Source organism: Vicia villosa, unplaced genomic scaffold (assembly GCF_029867415.1).
Source record: "Vicia villosa cultivar HV-30 ecotype Madison, WI unplaced genomic scaffold, Vvil1.0 ctg.000133F_1_1, whole genome shotgun sequence".
NCBI classification, from domain to species: domain Eukaryota; kingdom Viridiplantae; phylum Streptophyta; class Magnoliopsida; order Fabales; family Fabaceae; genus Vicia; species Vicia villosa.
The window spans coordinates 536,893-562,447 of record NW_026705027.1 but is presented as its reverse complement, the minus strand read 5'-3'; positions in this window follow the sequence as shown (position 1 = coordinate 562,447).

The following is a 25,555-nucleotide window of genomic DNA, read 5'->3' as shown; positions in this document are numbered from 1 at the left end:
AAGAGGTTAGAATCTCAAATTGCAAATCTTTCAAGTTCTAACCAAAGGTGTCATTCAAACATCTTCTAAACATCATTTAGAAGTTGTTCATCACTTTAAACCACCATAAAATCAAGCCAAAGTCAGTTTGCTCACAAAAAATCCATAAGTGCACAAATTGAGCCTTAAACCTCCAATTCTCGATCTACTCGTGTATTTACCAAACTATCACTTCAAACATCTTCCATACATCAATTAGAAGTGATCCAAACATCTGGAACGTTTCTGGATGTAGAGAAACACCATGGCCGTTTTTCAGTTTGGAGCCAAAACAGGTGGAGGTCCGTAGAATGATTCAGAAAGTTTCGAGCAAGTTTAAGAACATCAACATGATCCTTGAACATCACTGAAGCGATCCCAATCATTTCCAAGCTTTGAAGCTTCCTGAATCATGCCCAGTAACTCACGGTTTGCTCAAAACTTATTCGGTTCGATTACGATCAATCATGCTTTTTAAATAACTTTTGAATGTATATTATTGTTTATCGGGATGTTCTTAACGTTTCTGGATGCTTAATTGCCATTTGGTTACATATTTCACGAGTTGCCATTCTAGGGTTGCGAAGCTTCAAAAATGGGGATCTGTGATAGGGGCCAAATTAGGTGACAACAAAGGCATATTCGAGCTCAGGGCATGTCACTTGATTGATCTGGGTTACTGTTTTGTTTGTTAGTCTTGTTTCATGCAGGTTTGAAATCGGAGATGATTAGCTACAAAATAGCTGGGAAGAATCCGTAGCTAATTTGTAGCTAAAACTTTTACAGGTTTGCAAGGAAGAAGACGAGGACGTGGCGTCCTCTGGTTGGTCTATTTGCGCGCGTGCGTTTTTTCAAATTTCAGACTAGTCATATGCTTTGTTGACCACGCTTTTACCATACTCCTTGCTTCAGCAGCCGTCTGATCAATCTTGATCATCATCCAACAGGCCTCAGCACGCAGGCTCATCATAGACCCTTGGGGGTCTGCCACACAGGATCACATATATTAATATTTTCTTAACTAATTTAATTTTCTTTGCAAAATTAATCAAAAATACTTTCAAAAATCCAAAAATCATTTTAATTTCACTTTTAGGTTGATAAAATATTTAATTAATTTTTGACATGAAAATATTTTATTTTTCTTCATAATTTAATTTATTTTGTTAATTAATTAGTAATTGTGTGAATATTTGCTATTAATTAATATCAACCAATCAAAAACTACAAAAAATATTTTCTTTTTTATATTTAGGTTTATACTTGTATAATCTAATTTGTGACATAAAAAAGAATTATTTTTCTTGTTAAGTTTAATTATTTGTATAATTATTTGTTTAATTATCTTATTAATTAACTTAATTCCATTCAAAAAACACAAAAAAAAATATCTTCTCTTAGATTATTTTCTTTTGAATTTGATATCATCATATAACCTTCGTGTAATTAATCATTTGAATTTTCATGTTCTGATTTTTGATTACTGTTGCAGATCACTTGAATAATTACAATTCATTTAAGGTTTCGAGATCTGTTTCTTTGTCGTCTTTTGGCTTTGTCTATTTTTCTGTCTTCCATTTGCTACAGAGGATGATCATGAAATAATTTATTCCAAGCATATCACTTGAAGATCAAGGTAACACCTCAAGCTCAGAAATCCAATTTTCTCATTCTTCGAGGTAAGCTTAAAACTCAATCAACTGTTTTCACAACAGTAATCAATTCATTTTCAAAAACATTCAAATCATTTTCAAAACCATCCACCCTGTTTTATGAAAATAAAACAGGGGCCTCTCGAATATTAGAGAGTGTAAGTCCCATTTCTTTTCTTTTTATACAGTTTGTTTTTTTCTCAAAACAATTTTCAAATCATTTTCAAAACAACGAAACTCCAAAGAACCAAAGCTTTTCAATATACCATGGGCCTCCATGTAGGTATAAGTCCCAAGCCCCTTTTTGTACATACCCATTCCAGTACATGAAATTAGGTATTTCATTGTACGCCTTTTTGTACATACACTCTTTTGTACATACACATTTTTGTACATATCTCAATCTGTTTTTTTAACTTTGAATAACTAATCAAAAAATGAAGGTTTTCTTTAAATCTTCCCAAAAATATACCATGGGCCTCCATGTAGGTATAAGTCCCAAGCCCCTTTGTAAATACCTGTTTACATAGCTTTGAATAAACTCAAGTGGACTTCTCCCCGAGTGTGAGTCCCGAGCCCTGTGTATACAAATGGATCATGCTTACAGGTATATTTCCTTCATAAACTCCATTATATACACACAATTTGTCATATATAACTGTTCATATAACTGTTCATATTTGTTCATGTACTTGTTCATATTTGTTCGTACTTGTTCATACTTGTGACTGTGTTATATATGCTTGTTCAACTTAGTACAACACTAGGTTCCCCATAGCCTCCTATTGGGCTTCGTGCAAAGAATCTCCCTAGTTTAGGTTAGGACATAGAGTATGGTTTCCCGGTGAAATCGCTCTAAGAGCTCAAACCAACTATACCACGCCTCCCCTTGGGCTTTGTACAAACGAGTGACCCTCCCATAGCCTCCTCTTGGGCTTACAATGCAAGGACCCTGGATTGTCCCTCCCATAGCCTCCTCTTGGGCTTACAATGCAAGGACCCTCGGATAGCCTCCTCTTGGGCTTCGTACAAGGACCCACGGGCTTCTTATAAGCATCCCCAATATCCAAATCAAATACCCTAGGAGATTAGACATTTTTCATCTCTATGCTAGGAGTATCTCTTCTATATCATCACAAACAATCAATCAATCAAAATCAAACTTTTTTGCCACAAGGCTGGCTAATCAATCAAACTTCTTTTTGCCACAAGGCTGGCTAATCAATCAAACCGTTTTGCCACCGTACTGGCTGATTAATCAAAGTTTTTGTCACAAGGCTGACTTCATTGAAACTTTTGCCACGAGGCTGGCTGATTAATCAAAACTTTTTGTCACAAGGCTGACTTCATTGAAAGTTTTTGCCACAAGGCTGGTTAAACAAACAAAAATCAAACAGATGTATGTGATGATATAGATTAGATACATCTAGCATTTAGACGACATTTGTCTATTTTCCTTTGCTTCCACTAGCATAAGTGGGAACTACGATTGCTCTGACTTTCTCAACATCCCTTTGAGAATACGTAGGCACAAGGTCGATCCTTGGCGAGCAAAACAAAACAAAAAAAACCATTCAAACCTTAGCACCCGTAGACCCCGAGCTACAGATGCTCTGATTCCCTCTAAGGGATATGTATGCAGAGGATCGCGATGATCTTTGCGAGCATAATCAAACAAACACCTTAGGTCCCACCTATTTCACAAGAACCTCTCAATAACATGGAATGAAAAACAAAGCAAAGAAACCTATAGAGTACTATAGATACGTTGGGTGCTAATACCTTCCCTTCGTATAACCAACCCTCTTACCCAAGATCTCTCCCCCCACTTTTAGGTTATTGCAGCTTTTTTCCTTTTCCTCCTTTGGAAATAATAAAAAGTTTGGTCGAAACAAAGAAAAATCATTTTTAATGAGCACTCGAGCCCAAAGAAGGCATCAGGTGTCTCATCCCACAAAAAAGAGGAACAAAACGGTTTTTCGCCCGCGACACCATCTATTAGCCTCATTCGCATGTCCTTGTGGACAACACGCCGTGAGATTAGTACATTATCCAATAGAACGATATATGTTACTATTAACCAACGTATAACATATTAAGTCCCAACAATCGTAAAGTAGCGAGACTCCACACAGATCCGGCTACAATAAGTGTGGATATTAAGACTATACATATGTCTAATCTTAGTACTCAATAGCTGATTATCTTGGATATAACAATGAAAAACACCTTTTGATGTCAGGTTACACCATGAAAATATGTTTTAGGTTGCAAAGCTAAAACAAGCATTACGAATAAAGTGTCGCCAATATTACAGCATGAGTATATTTACATAAAATGCCATGAACTATTTAATACATGGATATCATGACTACATCTAACCCCAAAAATAGAAATTTTAACTACACTTTCTCATGGTTAGCATAACAACGGGTAACTCCAGGATGCCGACTTCGGAAGTGTGATATGCCATGTCACTTGAGAAACACTTCTGCCTTCTGGCCTCCTCTATAATTCGTCTATTGTAGACTTGAGTAAACCTACTCCAACTCTGTTGTCCTACGATTCGTCAAAATTACCTTTGTACTGAACTGAGAACTTCTATTTCTAGGAAAAATTTCAAGTCTATTATTGGGTGCACCGTCCTTGCATCCAACGCACCTTCTCTTCCAAGACACCCCAACCAACTTTCTTTCTTCTTCAACAAGAAACACTCAGATGTATTCCATATATCCTTGGCGGGATTTACTCTCCTAGGCACCACCAATCGACTAACATATTAACCCTTTCTTCATCATGAAGTACTTGCACGTGGTGCTACAACATAGCCTTACTCTACGCCTAGTGCACTTGTAGCTTGGGCCTAACAATGCTTTCTTCTTTGGGTTCTGCTTTTTCTTGTATTCTTTATGCTAAGTTTTCATTTTATAATTATTTTCACATATATTCCAACGACCTCACATAAACAATGGGGCAATTCCAAAATTTCACAAAATCAACGGCCAATGCCATTAATAAATAATCACAAAGATATCCACAACAATTCATAAGGTATGCTCACAATTCGATACCGGTTAATCGTACATAATTCAATTACTTCACCGATTATCCAATTCATTCAGTTAAATTTACTACTTACTATCATACCATAGTTCCTAAGTTATTTACTAAATCTCAAAGTATGATTACGGACAAATTCTCAAGATATCGTTATTTACCGACCAACCGAACATTTAATCTAAATTCAAGTTTATTCTAATTAAATAGGCTCATTGAAAATTAGTTCTACCATTAATTTAATAGACCTATTAATATCACAATTTCGATAAAATAACACCACCACGTTAATGTACTGATTAAATTTAGCTACCCCGTAAATTTTCATTAAATTCCGGAAAACTAATTTTACCGCTTAATTCGGCTATTTCGATCAAATAGGACTGTTTTAAATTACATTTGTTCTATAACTTACTGTTTATCAATTCAATTATATTTTTCATTTCATATTCTATGGTTCATTTCCATTTACAATACCATTATTTTTATATACCTAAGTAATTATGAAACATGGGAACAAATAACAGAACACCATCATGAACAGTAAAGGAAACAAAATCACATCACATAATGAAATAGCACAAGAACGAAATAACATAGCTTGTTTCATTCCCCTCATATCATACCACTACATATATATTAAGTAATAGTAGGAAACTAAAAAAAGAAAGATGGAGCACAAATATGCAACATGGAGAAAACAAGCTACCGCACTCAAATGAAACAACATAGAAAACAAAATATCATTGCTTAACGGGGTCCACTACGATGCCAATGCCGTTCGTAAATGCCTAGCTACCGTCCGGAAGCATCCCTTTCCTTATTTTTCTTCATTTTCCAGATACGCATATCATCAACCACAAATGTTTATTTCGCACAACATTAACATTGTTTCCAAATTCAACGAAAACATGAACATAATAGTTTCATAAATTCTAGCACATCTTAACACTTCAACTGAAATAATCTAATCCCATAATCTCCAATATACAAGGTTTCATGAGCCCTAATACAGGAAGAAAATCTCACTCTTACCTTAATCAATTTGAAGCAACTTGATGGGTCTCCGATTTTGGCACCATTGGTGAAAGTTTCTAAGTTTTGTTCATCTTCTCCAAGACTTGCCTCCTTCTCTTCCAATCTTGTTCTATCCAAAAGGACAACTACACTTCTCATTCTCAAAAGCCCTAACTTATCATTTCAATTGGGCTTAGACTTTAACATTTCCTCTTTACTATGTTTCACAAACCAATTTAGGCCCAATAAGATAAATTATTCCAATTAAATTAAAATATCACTTTTATTAATATTCCAACAATATAATAAATTCCGACTTGTAAATATTATTATCCTTAATATTATTCTTCGACCGTCCGACTAAAACTCGACTTATAACTTAATAAATTCAAATACGCTTCTTAAAATAACACCGACAATCCAAATTAGATCATATCCAATCTTTAAATCCTTCAATAATTTAATTAACCAATTTAATTAAATTTGGGGCGTTATTAAAATCATTAACATATGATTACTGGAGTCATTTGATCAAGAAAATCAATCAAGAATAAAAAGTCAACAAAAGTCAAACTTGGAAAATTTCAAAGACTTAGAAAATTTCAAAGTATTTTCAAGCTTTTTAGCCATAACTTCATGTGCAAGTAACTCCAAAACTCAAGAAGGAACTGAAAAATCTTCCAACATAAAAGTTCTAGATCTTGATCCATACAACAACTTTGTTACATATAACATTTTCTCAAAAAGTGAATCATTTGAGAGCTATGGGATCATGAAGTTTCAAACAAAAGACTTTGAAAAATTCCAAGTGTTTTAACATAGTTTTTTCCTAATTTTATGGAAAATTTTCACCAAGATCCAAGATGAATCTGAAAGGGAACCAAAGATCAAAGTTGAAGAGTGTTGCAAGGGCTTTCCAAAGATACCATTAGCACAAGATTTCAATGCTTGAGCTAAGAGACATGAATTTGTGAATAGGGCACCATGACACTTGAATTCAAGCCATGAACATGAAGAACCAAATGTGCAAATCCAATTGAAATATGCATAAACACTGCTTGCAGACCCTCTTACTTGTTCTAAACACCATAATCAGAGGATTACACTTGCTTTTGAGCTATTATTCAAGTGCTTTGATCATTGCCCATTGAATTATTCCATTCAAAGCAGAAATATATGACTTCCATTCTTGTAAAGTGACTTTAATCACCAACAACTCTTGCTTGGAGCCACTACATTGTTTGTTTTGCACCATAAGCAAACCAAAACCAACAAGTAACACTCTAAAACTCAGAAGAATCACCCTACACCATGTTTAAAGCAAGAGCAAGTACCATGGAGACCATAACTTTCTCCTTTTTTCACAAACAAGCAAAGTGGCACAACTTTGGCATGTGAACTCCAAATGATCTTATTCCTTCACCCACAAACCCTAATTTTATCTTATAAATAGAGAGCATTGCCTCTGAAATCAAACATACCAGAATTCTCTAATTATCCCTCTCACTTGAAAGTCCAAAAATTAGTCATTTGCATAAGTACAGTCATTTTGAGTTCTAAGCATTCTTGGTGTTAAACAACCTCTCAAATAGCTTTGAAAAATCATTTGGAAGCTGTTTATCACATCTACCCATTCCAAAAATAACTCTAACTCAGAATCACCACCAAACCACCATTGTTGCACATTTTGAAACCTTAAACATCAAACTTCCATTTGGCTCAAGCATTGCCTAATTTTTCACCTCAAACACCTCCTATACATCACATATACGCAATCCAAAAACTTGTTGCATTTCTGTAAACTCAAAATTACCAAGTTCACATTCACTTGGAGCCAGCTGCAGTTGAGGTCGAGCTGAGAGTTTCAGAAGGCTCCTACCAGTCTAAGCCCATCAACACATTCCTTGGAGGTCAGGGAAGTTATTTGAATCATTAAAGTTGTTCTGTAACAGCTCTAACAGAGAGTTTGATTTCAGTTTCATAGGTAAACCATTCAAACTTGAACTCACTCATTTAGGTACTACTTTTAACAAAGTTCGATACCATTGTGTTTAGAATCATGTGAGGATCAAAAGCCCTCTGGTTCCACTCATTTATTCATCATGTAGACCATTTAATTTAATTTTGAAGTTTTAGGGTTCATACTATTTTTCCAGAAATTCATGAGTTATAGTCTGAATTAATTGTTAATTGATACATGTCTGGACTCATCTTGACAAGATACACAACTTTCATGTTTACATTTTCTAAAATGGTTGAGATTTGGATAAGATCGAATTTCTAGAAATTGTGTTCTTGAGGTTGAAGATGAAGTTCAACTTGGTCTTAGAATACGTTTTCCCTTATAATTTTATCACGTGGATTTGAAAAAAACTTATGACGCGTTTGTTCAGTGGCTATGTTTTGCGCTGATAACCTTAAGGGTGTGGGTTCAAACCTCCATAGGGCCAAGCTAATTTTTTAGTACTTCTTTCTTTTGTTTATTTTTTAACAACTTTAATTATTTATTAAAAATAGCAAATTAAATCATTTTCACTTGATTTTTTGCACACTTCTTATTTAACTTGTCTATTTTATAAATATAATAAAAAACTCCAAAAATATTTAGTATTTAGTCATTTTAAAATTAAATCAAAATAAGTCTTTTATATGTTTTTAAAGCTTTTAAAATCATTCCTTTGATATTTTTTCACCAAGTAACTTGTCAATATTTTTGTGTGAATTATCTAAGGCTAGGTTAAAATCAACTTTGGTGATATCATGTTCCCTTAGACCAACTCTCCTTTAGGGCGTGGCTTTTAATCAATTTTAAAATCAATTAGGTTTAGGAGTTTCAAACTCTAAATTGAAACATCTTTGATTCTTATCTTCAACCATATCAATAAACTTATAGCTTTGATCTTTTCCACTTGTATATACTTGTTGATTTTCATCCTTGTATATTCATACCTTGTTTATAGTATTATCATTGTATATATACTTTGTTTACTAACCACATGCATGAGATATGCATCCATCATCTATCATATTTATTCATACATGAAATGATTCAAAGGTATAAACATCCTATTATCCATCATTTACATTTGAGTCTTATACATTGATCTCTTTGTTATACTCACTTGTTTACCTTTATGATACACATGTTATCACACACATCACTTGATCTATTCATGATTGATTTCTTAAGTTATTGCTAGAATATCCAAAGGAATGGGAATGGTATTGACTAAAATTGTCAAGGTACTCAATCTCTCTTCCAAAACTCTTTTATCTTTGTTTTAGTATTATTAAAGCTTTTCACCCCACTTGTTTTGAAAATGGTTTTGTATTGTCAAAGCTCAACCTTTTTAAATCAACCATTGGTTTTGTATTGTTAAATCTCAATCAACCTCTTTTAAACCCTAGCCTTGTATTGTGAAAGCTTGGCTCCTTTTAAAACTTGTTAAGTATTGCTAAAGTTTAATATTTTAAAAACCCGTCGAGTATTGTGAAAGCCCAACACCCAAAAAGATTTTGCCATTTGGCTTTTTATTTTCCTTTTAATAGGAACTACAAAAGCTCTGACTTCCCTACTGCACTTAAGGGGTATGTAGGCTTAAGACGCAGTGTCTTACCGAGATCACTTTAAAACCTTGTTTTCTCATCCCCCACTCTATTTAAACAAACACAAAGGCATTTTATAAGAAAAATCATAATATTTTCAAAGAGGTTCCTATGGAGTACCATAGATGTGAGGGGTGCTTAAAACCTTCCCCTTGGATAACAAACCCCACGTACCCAAATCTCTGGTAAGTTTATTAGTTTTGATTTTAAAAACTTTTGTGGATTTTATTCGCTCTTTCTCCCATTTCCTTTAGAAACAATAAAGCGCGGAGGTGACTCTGTTTAAAACATATAAGCTAAGTCAATTCAATGGCTTTAGTCTCACAAATTTCACCGCTACAATAAGCAAAAGGGGTGAGAATATAATCCAAAAATTACGTGGTATAATAACAACGAGGATTAAAATTTAACATGCACATACATTATTTACAATTAATCGCAATAAAAAAATATTGCAAAACATATACAAAATTATTATGCATTGTTCATCTCCTCTACTCCCATACATATTGTAACACCCCAATATAGATTTTTTTTATTTATTTAGATTATTTATGAATTTTTTGTATTTATTTAATTATTATGTGGTGGTGTTATACCCCAAAATTTGCCCGCATCTTTTTCAGAAAGAAGGCAACCGACTTCTGTCTAAAAATTGGGAGTTTCATATAATCTTGGATTTTATTTCATAAATATCCTGATTTTATGAATACTCGGTTTTTAGAATTTTTCTTATACGGTATTTTGGTTCGCTGTTGAATTTATTCTTACACAAACGCCAAGTACTGTTTATCACTTCACACACGCTGTTTATTTGAGATTTATTTGCAGATAAATAGTACTGACGTAATTGGTACAAAATTAATATTTGCAGGCACAGAGTCCGGGATTCAGACTGTACTGGTAACAATTAAATTATTATTAGTTTTTTTGTTTCCCACTAATTTTTGTACTATATTATTATTATTTTCAAAATCTCTTCTATTATTTTCAAAATCTTTTCCTTTCTTTTCAAATCTCTTTCTTTCAAAATCAAATCCTAAATTTATTCTACACATCTCTCTTTTCAAACCCTACCATACACTTTCTTTTAAATCCTACTACCACTCAAATTTTCCTTTTTTGTACGAAATCAATTCATTCCCCAACGCCTCTATCCTTCTTTTCACTCTATAAATACCTCTCATTTTTTTCCATAAATTCTCACATCAAATTTCAACTCATTTCTCAAACTTCTACCTCATAATTATTTTCTCTTCTTCCCCGGCAAAAATGGCAAAGTAGATGGATACGTGTTTTCTTATGGTCATCACTGTCTTGGTGGTGATCATGTCCTTTTTCTGTCTGCATAGTCCTGAAAAGTGCGGACCTGGGTTGCTTACACTACCGTTCATCTATATGTTGCTATTTATAGCATGGGTTTTTAATCGTCATTTTTAAAGTTTGTCGTGTCTTTCGCTTTCAAATAATGTACCGTTCATTTTATTTGTCGTACTGTTCATTATATTATGTACTTTCAGTATTAAATATCGCACTATCTGCCGTAATGTCGTTTAATTATCAAGATAATATTATGTGTGTTTTCTGCTAGTTAAATATTTATTTTTCTGTGCATTAAATATTTTTCAAGGTTATTATCGGTAATTTCGTTCGCGTACAGTATTTTTTGTTTATTTATTATGTTTGTGTTTTTCTAACAACTCATGTAAATAAATTTTCACCATTAACACAACAAAAAAACAAAAAGAAAAATTAACTTTAATTATTGAATTTTCACTTTAACTGTTATGTTAATGCCTGGACAGCCAGTTGACAGTCAAACCCGCTGACAGCGCGATTCTCCGTGTTTTGTACCATCAATCAAATCAATCTTTTGCATTTTAAAATTCCAAGATTTTTGTTCTAGAAGTCTTCTGGTAATCACATGATCAGCAGAGACTCGGCACTGCACAAAAATCAGGTACGCTTAACTGTCTCCTACACAAACAGTCCCTAACTAGGGTTTTTGTTTTTTCCAGGAGAACAAGTTTTTTGAGACCTAAAATGGATTTCATGGACCTCCATATGTCTCAAAGTACCACCATACAAATTTTCAAACTTCAAACCGCTCAGACGCACAGTCAGCAGCTCAAACAGTCAACAGACGACCAGTTTGACCGAAAAGTCAACAGACAGTCAAAAATGAATTTTTTTTTGTTAACATCCATATTTTGTCAAAAGATTCATTATTTGATCAATGTTTGATCATAATTCATCAAGAAAAGATCAAAAATCAACAAAACCCTAAGTTTCAAAATTAGGGTTTTCTCCTAAAAAGTCAACTGAACTTTGACCGGCCATAACTCTCTCCTCGTTCATTCAAAATATTCCAACCAAAGCTTGTTTTGAAGGAAATTCAATTATCTTTCAAATGAAATAGATCCCATGGTCATTGGATTCACCATTTGAAAAATATGAGCTCAGACATTACAGGTCATTTTCAAAGTCAACAAAAAGTGGTTTTTTGTCAAAGGCCATAACATCAAGATAACTTCTCCAAATGAAAAAAAGTTTCCAAAATAGCTTGTAGAGGACATCTTGAGGTTTCTAAAAAGTACATTAACTCCTTCATATGATCAAAATTGAGGGAGATATGCCTTGTTGAAGTTGGCTATTTTCTGGGAAAATGCATGAAACCAACATTGATCAAAAATGTTTTTATTTCCAAAAGGGGCCAAGTTTTCATGATCCAAACATGATTCTAATAATGTTAAGGGCCTCCCACGACCAACCTAAGGCCCATAACATATTTATTTATTTTTTGGTTTAATTTTATTACATTTAAAGTTAAATTAAAAAATAAATGGTGAAAGATAATGATACAATGCTTTGTTCTTAAGCTAAAGCCATCAAGAATGATTCAACTCTGCAGCATGAAGGTACATGGCAGGCCTAGAGCAAGAGGGTGAAGAAAATTCAAAGCCATGGCCAAAGAATTCAAAGGTTTTTATATTAAAAAATTCAAAGATCATCAATGCAAGATAGCTTAGCTTTGCAGCACATCCATGGCTTATAAATGAAGTAGAACACTTTAGTAGACACACACACGATTTCAGAACCAAATCCATGCTTGTAACACACTTGTATCATGCTTGAAATATTGTAAGAAATTTGAAATTCGAATTTTAAGTTTGAGTTCAATTCAATCCAAACTAAACACTCAAACACAATCCCTGAACATCACTGAATCTGTCTAGATCAATTTCAAGCTTTGAAACTCACTAAATCGAGCTCTATAGCCCACGGTTTGTTCAAACCAAAACTCACAAAAATACAATCATACATGCACATTTAACACGATGTAATCATATATTTGAGTTTGTTTTCATGTTCTGATCGTTTCTGGAAACTTAATTGGTGCCTGGACACCTATACGAGGAATCACCATTTTAGGGTTCTTGAGTTCAAAATTAGGGATTCACGATTTAGGCAAAATTAGAAGAAACAAGATGCATATTTGAACTCAGTGAATCAGGGCTAGTAGAATGAACATGTCGCGAAACATTTTTGTATAGGTTTACCCCTATTCGCTATTTTGCAGGGATGAAGCTCACTTATTACAGCGCCTTTTGGAAGAAAACGATGTTAAAAGTAGAGTCTGGAGGTGGAAGATGAAGATGTGGCGCCATCTGATTGGCCAGAACACGTGCGCGAATTTTTTTTAATTCTGGGATCTTGTGCTACGCGCTCCGCCATCATGCCATGAACCATGCACCTGTGTCCATCAGATCATTCCATCCACTCATCCAACGCACCAAAACACGCGCACATACCATAGACTATCTCATCAACCACACAGGATCACAATTTAATATATTTTCTATTTTATTTAATTTTCTTTGTAAAATTATTTAAAAATAGTTTCAAAAAATCTGAAAAATACACAAAAAATATTTTTAGGTTGATAAAATATTATTTTAATTTTTGACACAAAAATATTTTATTTTTCTTAATAATAAAAATATTTTGTTTAATTAATTATTATATTTATATATTTTCTTTTTAATTATTTCAACCCATCAAAAAAATCAAAAAATATTTTCTTTTTATTTAAATTAAGTTTATATATTATAAACTAATTTTGTACATATTTAGAATATTTTTCTCTTTAAGCTTTAATTATTTGTATAATTAGTTGCATAATTATATATTAATTAACTTAATAAATTTCTAAAACAACTTCAAAAATCAAAAAAATTAGTTTTATTTTAAAATTAATTAACAAGCAATATGAACATATTTTAGACTTAATTTTTAGGTTTAAATTTTATTTCTAATTCTTAGCTTTTTAATTAAATTAATTATGCATTAAGTTTAATTAAAATCAACCATCCAAAAAATCCAAAAATATTTTCTTTTATCTTATTGCAATTTAAATTCATAGATAAGTGTATAGGTTGTCAAAATCATGTAAATAGCGTAGTTTACATTTCTCGCACAATCGATGTAATAGCGTAGATTTATTTTCCGCATTTTACATTCCCGCACTTTAATTTCTGTACATATAAAATTGCGTGTATGTCAAAGATAATAACTGAAGCGCTAGATCACTAAATTCAAAAGACAAAAATATCTGAATCAAAACACAATCACACTTGCACCTCTTAGGGTAATCTCTTTGTTACTTTCTTTTCAAAATCAATTCTACTGTTTCAAATACAAATCCAAGCTTTTGTTTACATCCGGTCAAAGGAGAATTTTCTAAAAGAAATAGGAAAGGACCTTATAAATTTAGGGTAGATCTCCTAATTGCTTGCTCAAATCAAAACAACAAATGTCTCACATATTCATTGCTTTTCAAAACAAAACTTTCAAAAAAAGACAATACTTGGTATATATCCAAACAAGGATCATTACGAAGTTAAAGATCTTTTTTTTCAAAACATCTTTCGAAAGATAAAATACTTTGTATACATCCGCACAAGGATCATTACAAAGTCAATTTACAAAGGTATTTTAAAACCACATACAAGCATTTCAAAGCAAGGCAAATGATTCAAACAAGTGAGCTAAGCAATTAAGAGCCCATGGATAACCATGGATACAAAGGGGTGTTAATACCTTCCCTTTGTATAACCTACCCCCGAACCCAAAATCTCTTAAAGGTCTTTTTCTGTTTCTTTTATAAACCTTTCCTTAGTTGGATAAAATAAAAGTCGGTGGCGACTCTCTGATTTTCAAAACTCAAAAATAAAAGAAGAGTTAGTTCGTATCTCACGAAAAAAACCGAGAGCGACAGAACTGGCGACTCTGCTGGGGATTTCAAAAACAAAATGATTTCAAAAGGGGTTACCTTAGAGTTTAGATCACTTCGATGTTTTCAATTGCTTGTCTTGATTGTTCTATTTTTCAAAGGTTTGCTTGGGTATTTACTTGTGTGAAAGATTCTAACCTGAATCTCGAGATACCTTAAGTATGTGACAATAGACCAAGGAAACTGTACGGCATGTACCGATATGGTTGATCTGGTAGTCACCGTTAATGCGACACTTTGGTCTGTACTGATATCCCTTGAAAATGATCAAGGAGTATGTTAGGCTTCCTAAATGTCATTAAACACTAATTTGTCTTAGAACCTTTAGTTGAACTTGACTTGTGGCCTATTAAGTGACTGGCTTTGAAATTGATCGAAGTTAGTTATCCTCGAGGAATTTTTTGATCGGCCGTCCGAGCGCCATATTGAGATGTTGTCTCCAAGGATCATAGAACCGGAATACTATTTTAAGACAGGTTTAAACCAACTCAACTTCAGTGGGGAGGGTATCACCTATCAACTTCATGCAAGCCTTTAAACCTACGGCTATTGTTTGATTTGTTTGTGTGTGCCACATGTTTGACATCATGACATCATAAGCATCATAAATATATCATTTTCTCACTAATCATTTCAAGGATCGAAGAGTTTACCTTTGTTCTGTTGTTACAGGTAATGGCTCCCGCTACCAGAGATTATATCCGGATCAACATCTCAACAGTACTATCTGAACTTAAGGACTTAATATCAGAATTTCCCATAAATGCTCAATTCACCGAAAAGCATGGTCACCTACTCCATTTGGTTACCTCAAAATTTGAAGAAGACATGATACGGATCCTGTTCCAATTCTTTGATCCCGAACATCATTGTTTTACATTTCCTGATTACCTGTTAGCACCCACTTTGGAAGAGTTCTCTGAACTGATTGGGCTACCTGTTCGAGACCAATTACCTTTCACTGGTTTAGAAAAGATTCCAAAACCTGAAATAATTGTTGCTGCCTTACATTTACGAAAGTCAGAAATCGAGTCCAATTGGGAAACAAAGAGTGGAGTCCAGGGTTTGTTTTCTAAGTTCTTAATGGGAAAGGCTCGATTACTACTAAAAAACAGAAGTTACCTAGCAATTGAGGAAGTTGTGGCTCTTTTGATCTATGGGTTGATTTTATTCCCTAATCCCGACCAATTCATAAGTGTGCACATTATCAACATTTTCTTAACCCGCAACCCGGTACCTGCCTTACTGGGAGACATTCTACACTCTCTACACACTCGTACCATAAAGAAACGAGGAACTCTTATGTGCTGTGTACCACTACTGGATAGATGTTTACATTACACCTTCCCCGATCAGTGTTGAGAAATGAACAAAGGATGCAATGGTCTTGCAGGATTATGTCTTTGTCTCATTCAGATATCCGGTGGAACAACTTCTTTCAAAAAGACATCAGTCTCATTGACCATTGTGGGGAGTACCCTAATGTACCACTCCTTGGCATCAGGGGAGGCATCACTTACAACCCCTCTTTAGCTTTGCGCCAATTTGGATATGCACGAAGAAACGGTCCTCATGACATGATTATCCGTGGCATTGTGTTCGACTACGAAGATGATTCCCAAAGATATCGACGAAGGTTTATACATGCGTGGGGCAGTGTCTACAAAGTAGAAAGCAAAACTTTAGGACAATGGAACTCTATTCCCATGGAGCCTTACCTCAAATGGGTGCATGCTCATAAGTTCATCATGCCATATCCCGCTATTTTACCTGTGACTATTGAACCAGAAGTCGAAGGGGACGAACCTCGAGTTGTTCTACATCCGGACATGCCAACTGACCTGGAAGAGCTGCAGAAATCTTGGGTTCAACTAAGAGGAGAAAGAGACGCCTTCAAAGCACACTGTCAAGACTATGAGAAGAAAGTGTTGGAGCTCACCAGACAACTCCAGGAAGAACAGAAGATCAACACGTTCTTGGGTGCAAGGAGAAAGCGTCCATGGGAGGCTTAAGGAATCCTTTATTTTCTTTATTTTATCTTGTAAGCCCGAAAGAGGCAAAGAAAAGAAAAACAAAAGAAAAAAAAAGAAAAAAGAAAAAAGAAAAAAGAAATAAATTGTTGACTAATAATTGTTTGTTTCTCTTTTTTTTAAACAAATCTAAATTCTAAGATCTTTGAAAACATTGCATATGCATTTCATTCATAAACATTGCATAACAGATTCACATAACAGGTGTCTCATCTCCTCGCTGTTTATTTCAGTTAGAAGGGATGGATTCCGAAACAAGCGTCAAGAATCTCGAAGCACAGAACGTCCAAGTTCAGATAGCAATTCTAGAGCTAGCAAAGGGGCAACAAGAACTGAAAGCCCTGATGATCAAGAAGAAAAAGAAGCCCAAAGGATCTGTAGGCTTAAGTCACCTTGCAAGGAAGGTCAAAATCCCTGTCAAGAGGTCCAAAAAGGCGCCGATCCCTGAAATAGTCGGTGAAGGTGATCAAGGAGACAATCACAGCAACCAGGGTTCTGCCAAACCCTCTCTTTCTTTTAACGAAGAAGATTATCATTCCGAAGACGAACAGGGTGATAGCAAATACCAGCTGTTGGAAGAACGCATGAAAGCTATGGAGATGCAAAAAATACCTGGTTTAGACTTCAATGATCTTGGACTCGTCTCAGATATTGTTATTCCTCCAAAGTTCAAAGTTCCTGTCTTTGCAAAGTATGATGGAGTCTCTTGCCCAAAGCTACATCTAAGGTCCTATGTGAGAAAGATACTACCTCATACAGCAGATAACAAATTGTGGATTCATTTCTTCCAGGAAAGTCTGTCGGGTACACAACTCGAGTGGTACTACCAACTGGAAAGTGCAAAAGTTCACACCTGGGAAGATTTAGCTGCTGCTTTCTACAAGCAGTATCAATACAACACTGACCTTGCACCAACCCGTACTCAACTACGAGGCATGACTATGGCACCAAAAGAAAGTTTCAAAGAGTATGCACAAAAATGGAGAGATCTAGCTGGAAGGGTTCAACCACCCTTATCTGATCGCGAGCTGGTCGACATGTTCATGGGCACTTTAACTGGCCCTTTCTACAGTCATTTGTTGGGAAGCTCATCATCAAGTTTCACTGACCTGATATTAACTGGAGAGCGTGTCGAAAGCGGTATTCAAATTGGAAAAATTCAAATAGGCTCCTCCTCTGATACTACAAAGAGGCCTATCAGTGGGAGAAACGAAGTCAATACAGTGCACAGTCAGAAAAGTCGCAAAAGTGAGCATCACCAATCTGTAGGGGCTGTTCTGATCTCTGCATCTGCACCTCAAAAAGATCAACCGCCAAAGTATACGCGTCGACCAGATGCACCAAGAAGAAATTTCACCAGAATCAATATGCCAATTTCTCAAGCACTGCAACACTTGTTAAAAGCAAATCTGATCACATTGAAAGACCCTCCAAAGAATGTTGCTACTAATCTAGCCCAGGTCTCAATTCCTAATCAAGATATCAACGCTCGAGGCAAAGAGCCACTAGTTGAACCAGTTCAAATACCGGTGGAAGTCACTATTGAAGATCCGTCGAGGCAAGAAATGGAGGAAATATTGAAAATCATCTGCAAAAGTGATTACAATATTGTCGAACAACTGGGGCACACTGCTTCAAAAATTTTAATGCTGTCTCTGCTAAAGTATTCAGAAGCTCATGCCAAGGCCTTGATGAGGTTCCTGAAAGCTGTACATGTACCACAGGAGATATCAGTCGATCAATTCGAAAATTGTGTTGCCACTCTAACAGTGAATAACGGTCTCGGTTTCTCTGATGCTGATTTAACCCCTGTTGGGAAAAATCACAATAAAGCCCTGCACATCTCTATTGAATGTAACAGCACCACTTTGTCTCATGTGATGGTAGACAATGGTTCCTCTTTGAACGTGTTACCAAAAACAGTACTGCAAAAACTTGACTTCGAAGGAGTTGTGTTACAACCAAGCGATGTTGTGGTAAGAGCCTTCGACGGGTCAACAAGAACACTGTACGGAAAAGTGAAGCTCCCAATCAGAGTGGGCTCTCAGATCTTTTATTCTACCTTTTACGTAAAGGAAGTTCATCCAGCATATTCCTGTTTACTAGGACGCCCTTGGATACATGGGGCAAACGTTGTAACCTCTACCCTGCATCAAAAGTTAAAGTATCTGGTAAAAGGCAAGGTTGTCACAGTTTATGGCGAAGAAGAGTATGTGGTTAGCCACCTGAGTAACTCCAAGTATGTTGAGATGGATGGAGAATTCATCGAAACTCCCTGCCAGTCTTTTGAGGTGGTCCCTCCAGATGTCTCTACTGCCAAGCATATTTCTGCTACTCCTGTTACAAAAATAACTCCAACTATGGCTTCTCTCAAAGATGCCAAAGCTGTGATCGAAGAAGGTGGTTGCACAGTATGGGGACAGCTCCTCGATGTACCTTACAAGTTCGATAAGCTAGGTCTGGGCTATGCTAATGGAACTCAAAAGAACGATCAAAGTCCTCGTTCTGGAGGATTAATGTCACATTTCATCAGCCAAGGAGTGAATGCTATTGAAGACGATGGAATGATCTTGAACCATATTATTCAGCAATATCCAAATGAAGTTCCACCTGTTTCCGAGGAAGTTTGAGATACTTTGGGAGAACCAAGCGGCAGGTATGATTTTCTAGTAAAGTACACTGCACCTCAGAGTTCTTTTATTGCCATTGAAGACATCGTCCCTACTGGATGGGGTGATCAGTTTGAATATTGCAAAAGTTTCACAAGTTCCATTACTGAGCAATACCAAAGTCCACCTAGTCCAAAAGAAGTCTGGGATACACTAGGAGAACCAAGTGGCAAGTATGACTTTATGGTGAAGTATTCCGCTCCCCTGAGCTCGCGGATCGCTATTGAAGACATCACCCCAACTGGATGGGACAACCATTTCGAAGACAATATGACATTCACAAGCCCTGTCGCTCCTGAAGAAGTCTGGGAAACACCAAATAATGAGAATGATTTCCTGATGCAGTACTCTGCTCCCCAGAATGCACAAGTCTCCCTTGAAGACATCATCCCAACTGGTTGGGACGATCTTATCGGGTATCTTGCTCAGCCAACAGAGGTATCTCAGCCTGGGCTCTCGTATCCAGCAGAGTATCTCGCTCATCCTGAAGGATCAAAGACGAAGAAGACAACTGTAATTGGAGCAGCTGGATATTCCCTACTCACAACAATGGATTGAATAACTGGGAAGCTGAAGATGTGATCTCCTTTGAGAAGGAGTAATTGCAATTTCCTGTCTTCGTTGTTTATATGTTCAAAGATAAAAATGGTTCCTGTACTATCGAACCATGAACTTAAAAGCCAGGTGCCTTGCCCGAAGCACACTGGTCTTTTTTATAAGGGTTTGTCATACCATGATCATGTTCATTCAATAAAATCATGGGACGTTTGCATATTCAAATTTTGTGATCCTTTTTGCTTCTTTACTTCATTCATTTTAAAATAGCTATGTGTTCTTACACACACCCACATAATAAATGCAGATTCACATTCACTCTGGATCCTGTTGATAACGATTCTGCTATTGCCAGTCATGACTTTGAAAATCCGATCTACCAAAATGAGGAAGAAAGTGAGGAAGATTGTGAAGTACCAAGGGAACTTGCAAGGCTGTTAGAACAAGAGGAAAAGACTATACAGCCGCATGAAGAACCAATTGAGGTTATCAACTTGGGAAATGACGAAGAAAAGAAAGAAGTCAAGATAGGGGCTGATCTAGAAGACAGTGTCAAGCAAAGACTGATACAAATGTTACAAGACTACATTGAGATATTCGCTTGGTACTATGAAGATATGCCTGGTCTCGACACGGATATTGTGGTTCATCGCCTGCCAATCAAAGAAGGTAGCACCCCAGTTAAGCAGAAGCTGCGAAGAAGTAGGCCCGATATGTCCAAGAAGATCAAAGACGAGGTTGAGAAGCAATTCAATGCCGGCTTTCTGAAAGTTGTAAGTTATCCTCCTTGGAAAGCTAACATCGTGCCTGTGCCTAAAAAAGACGGGAAAGTCAGAATGTGTGTAGACTACAGAGATCTGAATCGGGCAAGCCCCACAGATGATTTCCCTTTACCTCACATCGATGTACTGGTTGACAGTACTGCGCAATGCAAGGTATTCTACTTTATGGATGGATTCTCAGGGTACAATCAAATCAAGATGGCGCCCGAAGACATGGAAAAAACAACCTTCACAACACCCTGGGGAACCTTTTGTTACAAAGTAATGCCCTTCGGTTTAAAGAATGCAGGAGCAACGTATCAGCGTGGAATAGTAGCTCTGTTCCATGATATGATTCGTCAGGAAATAGAGGTTTATGTCGATGATATGATTGCAAAGTCCAACACCGAAGAAGAACATATGGGTCATCTGCACAAGCTGTTTGACAGACTCAAGAAGTACAGATTGCGACTGAATCCGAACAAGTGTACCTTTGGAGTAAGATCCGGTAAACTCTTAGGTTTCATCGTCAGCAGCAAAGGTATTGAAGTTGATCCTGCCAAGGTCAAAGCCATTCAAGAAATGCCCATACCCCGTAACGAGAAACAAGTCAGAGGATTCTTGGGACGTCTAAACTACATCGCCAAATTTATTGCCCATATGACTACTACTTGTGTGCCAATCTTCAAACTGTTGAAGAAAGATCAAGTGGAAAGATGGAACAACAAATGCCAACTAACTTTTGATAATATCAAAGAATATCTTCAAAAACCACCAATCTTGTTACCACCAATGGAAGGAAGACCTCTGATGATGTACCTAACGGTGTTAGAAGATTCAATGGGGTGTGTACAGGGACAACATGACGAGTCTGGCCGGAAGGAGCATGCAATTTACTATCTTAGTAAAAAGTTTACCGATTATGAAACATGATACTCACTACTCGAGAAAACTTGCTGCGCCTTAGCATGGGCGGCTCGCCGATTAAGACAGTATATGCTAAACCATACCACTTTCCTGATCTCCAAAATGGATCCTATCAAGTATGTGTTCGAAAAACCTGCTCTCTCTGGGAGAATAGCAAGATGGAAAATGATCTTAACAGAGTATGACATCCAGTACACTTCACAAAAGGCAATCAAAAGAAGTGTGTTAGCTGATCATCTGGCTCATCAAGCAGTGGATGATTATCAAGCATTGAAATTTGACTTCCCAGATGAAGTTATTATGCAAGTTACTGACTTTGAACAACCAGGACCGGAGGAAGGACCCGAACCAGGATCCCGATAGACTATGGTTTTTGATGGAGCCTCTAATGCGCTTGGAAATGGCATCGGAGCTGTGATCATTTCTCCTACAGGAGGACATACACCATTCACTGCCAGATTATGTTTCAACTGCACTAATAATATAGCCGAGTATGAAGCATTTATTCTAGGTCTCAAAGATGCAATTGATCTAAGAATCAAGTTCCTGGAGGTCTACGGGGACTCGGCCCTTATAATTTATCAAGTCAAAGAGGAATGGGACACGAAGCACCCGAATCTAATTCCATACAAAGAATATGTGCTGAGTTTGATTCCTTATTTTGAAGAAATCACTTTTGAACATATCCTGCGCGAAGAAAATCAACTGGCTGATGCCTTAGCTACCATGTCATCTATGTTCAAAGTCAGGTGGGACAATGAGGCGCCAATGATCACCATTTACAGACAGGATGAACCAGCCTATTGCAATGAGATTGACACCGAAGGAGTGGAAGAAAAACCATGGTTCCATGAAGTAAAAAGATATCTCAAAGCTCAGGAGTACCCTTAAGGGGCATCCATTAACGATAGAAAGTTTCTAAGAAGATTTGCTGCTAAATTCTTTCTAAGTAATGGAATCCTGTACAAACGCAATCATGACTCGACTTTGCTTCGTTGTGTAAACAAGAAGGAAGCAGAACAGATTATGGAAGACATACACGATGGTGCTTTTGGTACTCATTCAAGTGGACATACAATGGCTAAAAAGATCTTAAGAGCAGGTTATTACTGGTCTACAATGGAGACAGAATGCCATCGTCACTCCAGAACTTGTCACAAATGCCAGATATATGCCGACAAAGTACATGTACCTCCAGTCCTATTAAATGTCCTGACGGCTCCTTGGCCTTTTGCAATGTGGGGTATTGATATGATTAGAGAAATCAAGCCTACTGCCTCCAACGGACATCGCTTTATTCTGGTCGCTATTGATTACTTCACCAAATGGGTAGAAGCAGCTTCGTTTGCTTCAGTCACCAAGAATGTTGTGGCCCGGTTTATCAAGCACAATCTCATTTGTCGGTATGGCGTCCCTAAAAGGATCATCACAGACAATGGCACAAATTTAAACAACATAATGATTACTGAACTCTGCACACAGTTCAAGATTAAACATCATAATTATTCTCCATATCGGCCAAAGATGAATGGCGCTGTAGAGGCTGCCAACAAGGACATCAAGAAGATCATACAAAAGATGACAGTAACCTACAAAGACTGGCATGAGATGTTACCTTTTGCTCTTCATGGTTATCGCACATCAGCGTGTACTTCAACAGGGGCAACTCCATTTTTCTTAGTCTATGGTATATAGGCGGTTCTTCCAATTGAAATTCAGATTCCTTCCCTAAGGATTATGAAAGAAGCTGATCTAGACGAAGACGATTGGATTCAGACCCGGTTGGACCAGATAAACTTGATTGATGAGAAGAGGCTTGCGGCTATTTTTCATGGTCAGTTGTACCAGAAGCGTATGATCAAAGCCTTCAACAAGAAAGTCAAAAGTCAGGCATACCAAACCGGTGATTTGGTTGTCAAACGTATCATCCTACCACAAGGTGACCCCAGGGGCAAGTGGACTCCCACTTATGAGGGACCGTTTGTAATCAAGAAAGTATTCTCCGGCGGAGCCATGTTGCTTACCATTATGGATGGCGAGGATTTCCCACACCCTGTAAATGCGGACATAGTAAAAAAATACTTCGCTTAAAGAAAAGCCCGCTAAGTTGAAAACCTGAAAGGGTGACTTAGGCAAAAAATGAGCGTCCCGGTGGATTGAAAACCTGAAAGGGCGATCCAGGCAAAAGTTAGAGACTAAATAAATAATTATCCCGGTAGGTTGAAAACCTGAAAAGGCAGCCTAGGCAAAAGTTAGGGAATAAAGTGTACGACTATGTCCCGTTTGGCTACCTACTCACCTTCAAGGTTCAACACATCAAAGACACCAATCAGTTCCATCACTTTCTTCAACAAGTGAGGGATGAGATACTCGAAGACAGATTGGCAATAGCAGAGTTGAAACTTGACTGGATTGTTTTCACATAGTTATTTCTCTTTATAAGTACTTTTCAAAGTTTTATGACAATTTCCTACTACTATGATTTTTTGTCTCCTTGTACTAACCCGCCTATTATGGCTCACTTTCAAAATCAATACAGCTCATGCTTAAAGTCAAAGTTTCCATTTTTTCCGTTTTGAATACGTAAACGTCCCAATGATAATTTTGAATGAACATATGCATTTGAATATGATTGATGTTTATAAGAAAAATAGGAATAGCATCCAGGTAATGTCCCAATCATCTGGATATCATCCCGAAACCGGCATCAGAAGAAAAGTTCCCCAACCGAGATACGTTTCTCAGCAAATTCCTCAATGAGATTTTTCTCTCCAACAAAGTGGTTCGAGAAACCTTATTCCCCAGCAGGGCTGCTCAAAATCATTATCCCCAGAAGGTGTGATCCTCCACACCGAGGTTGGATCAAATAGTGCATCGGAGGATTACACATCTTTCTTATTCCCATTCAGGGTACATCAAAATCAGAGCTTTCAAATTACCTTCATCCCCAAGCAGTAGTCAAAGATCCCTCAACAGAGCACCCTGGTTCACAAGGAAGTTCCCCAACCGAGTATACTCGAACAAGATAGCAAAAATCATCAACAATCACAATGCCTTCGTTTCCAAAATAGCAAGCAGGGATTTATTTTCCTAACCAGAAGTTTGTTATGCTCTAAATTGCATAAGTCATACATCATACGCACATTCATACATAGCATATAATGTTTCATGACAAACACATACATAACATGCACGATTCTCATTTAGATTGAGAATCTCAACATATACATTACATGCATCATGACATTGCATGTCACTAACTTGATTTTTTCAAATGGACGAATATCCTCAGCAAAGTTATTCTCAATCACATGCAGTATTCTCCTGGATTCTATTCAGACGAACATTCCTCTTAGATATAATCAAGCCAAAGATTCATTCTGAAGAGATCTCTCTTTTCAAATCACCTATCAACTCCAAACAAGCAACACAGATCTAAGTCGATACCTCAGACGGTACCACAACGGTCAACCTTCAGATCTAAGTCGATACCTTGGACGGTTCCTTAATGATCTACCTTCAGATCTAAGTCGATACCTTAGACGGTTCCTTAAAACAGTCAATCTTCAAGATTCAAGGCGGATACCTCAGACGGTTCCACAACGAACAACCTTCAGATCTAAGTCGATACCTTGGACGGTTCCTTAATGATCTACCTTCAGATCTAAGTCGATACCTTAGATGGCTCCTTAAAGCAGTCAATCTTCATAAATCTAAAGCTCATACCTTATACGGTTCCACATAGACCAATTTTCAAAATCTAAAGCAGAAAAACTTTGGACAGTTTCGTAACGATCAGCCTCTAAGATTTAAAGCGGTAACCTCGGACGGTTCCGTAACGGTCAACGCAGAGGTTTTCAAATCCTTCATCAAGATATAATCAATGGATTCATTCTGATGAACAAACCATCAACACATTTGCCAGATGGCATCTGAAAGCCCATCTCAGGTAATGTTTTGATCTGCCAAC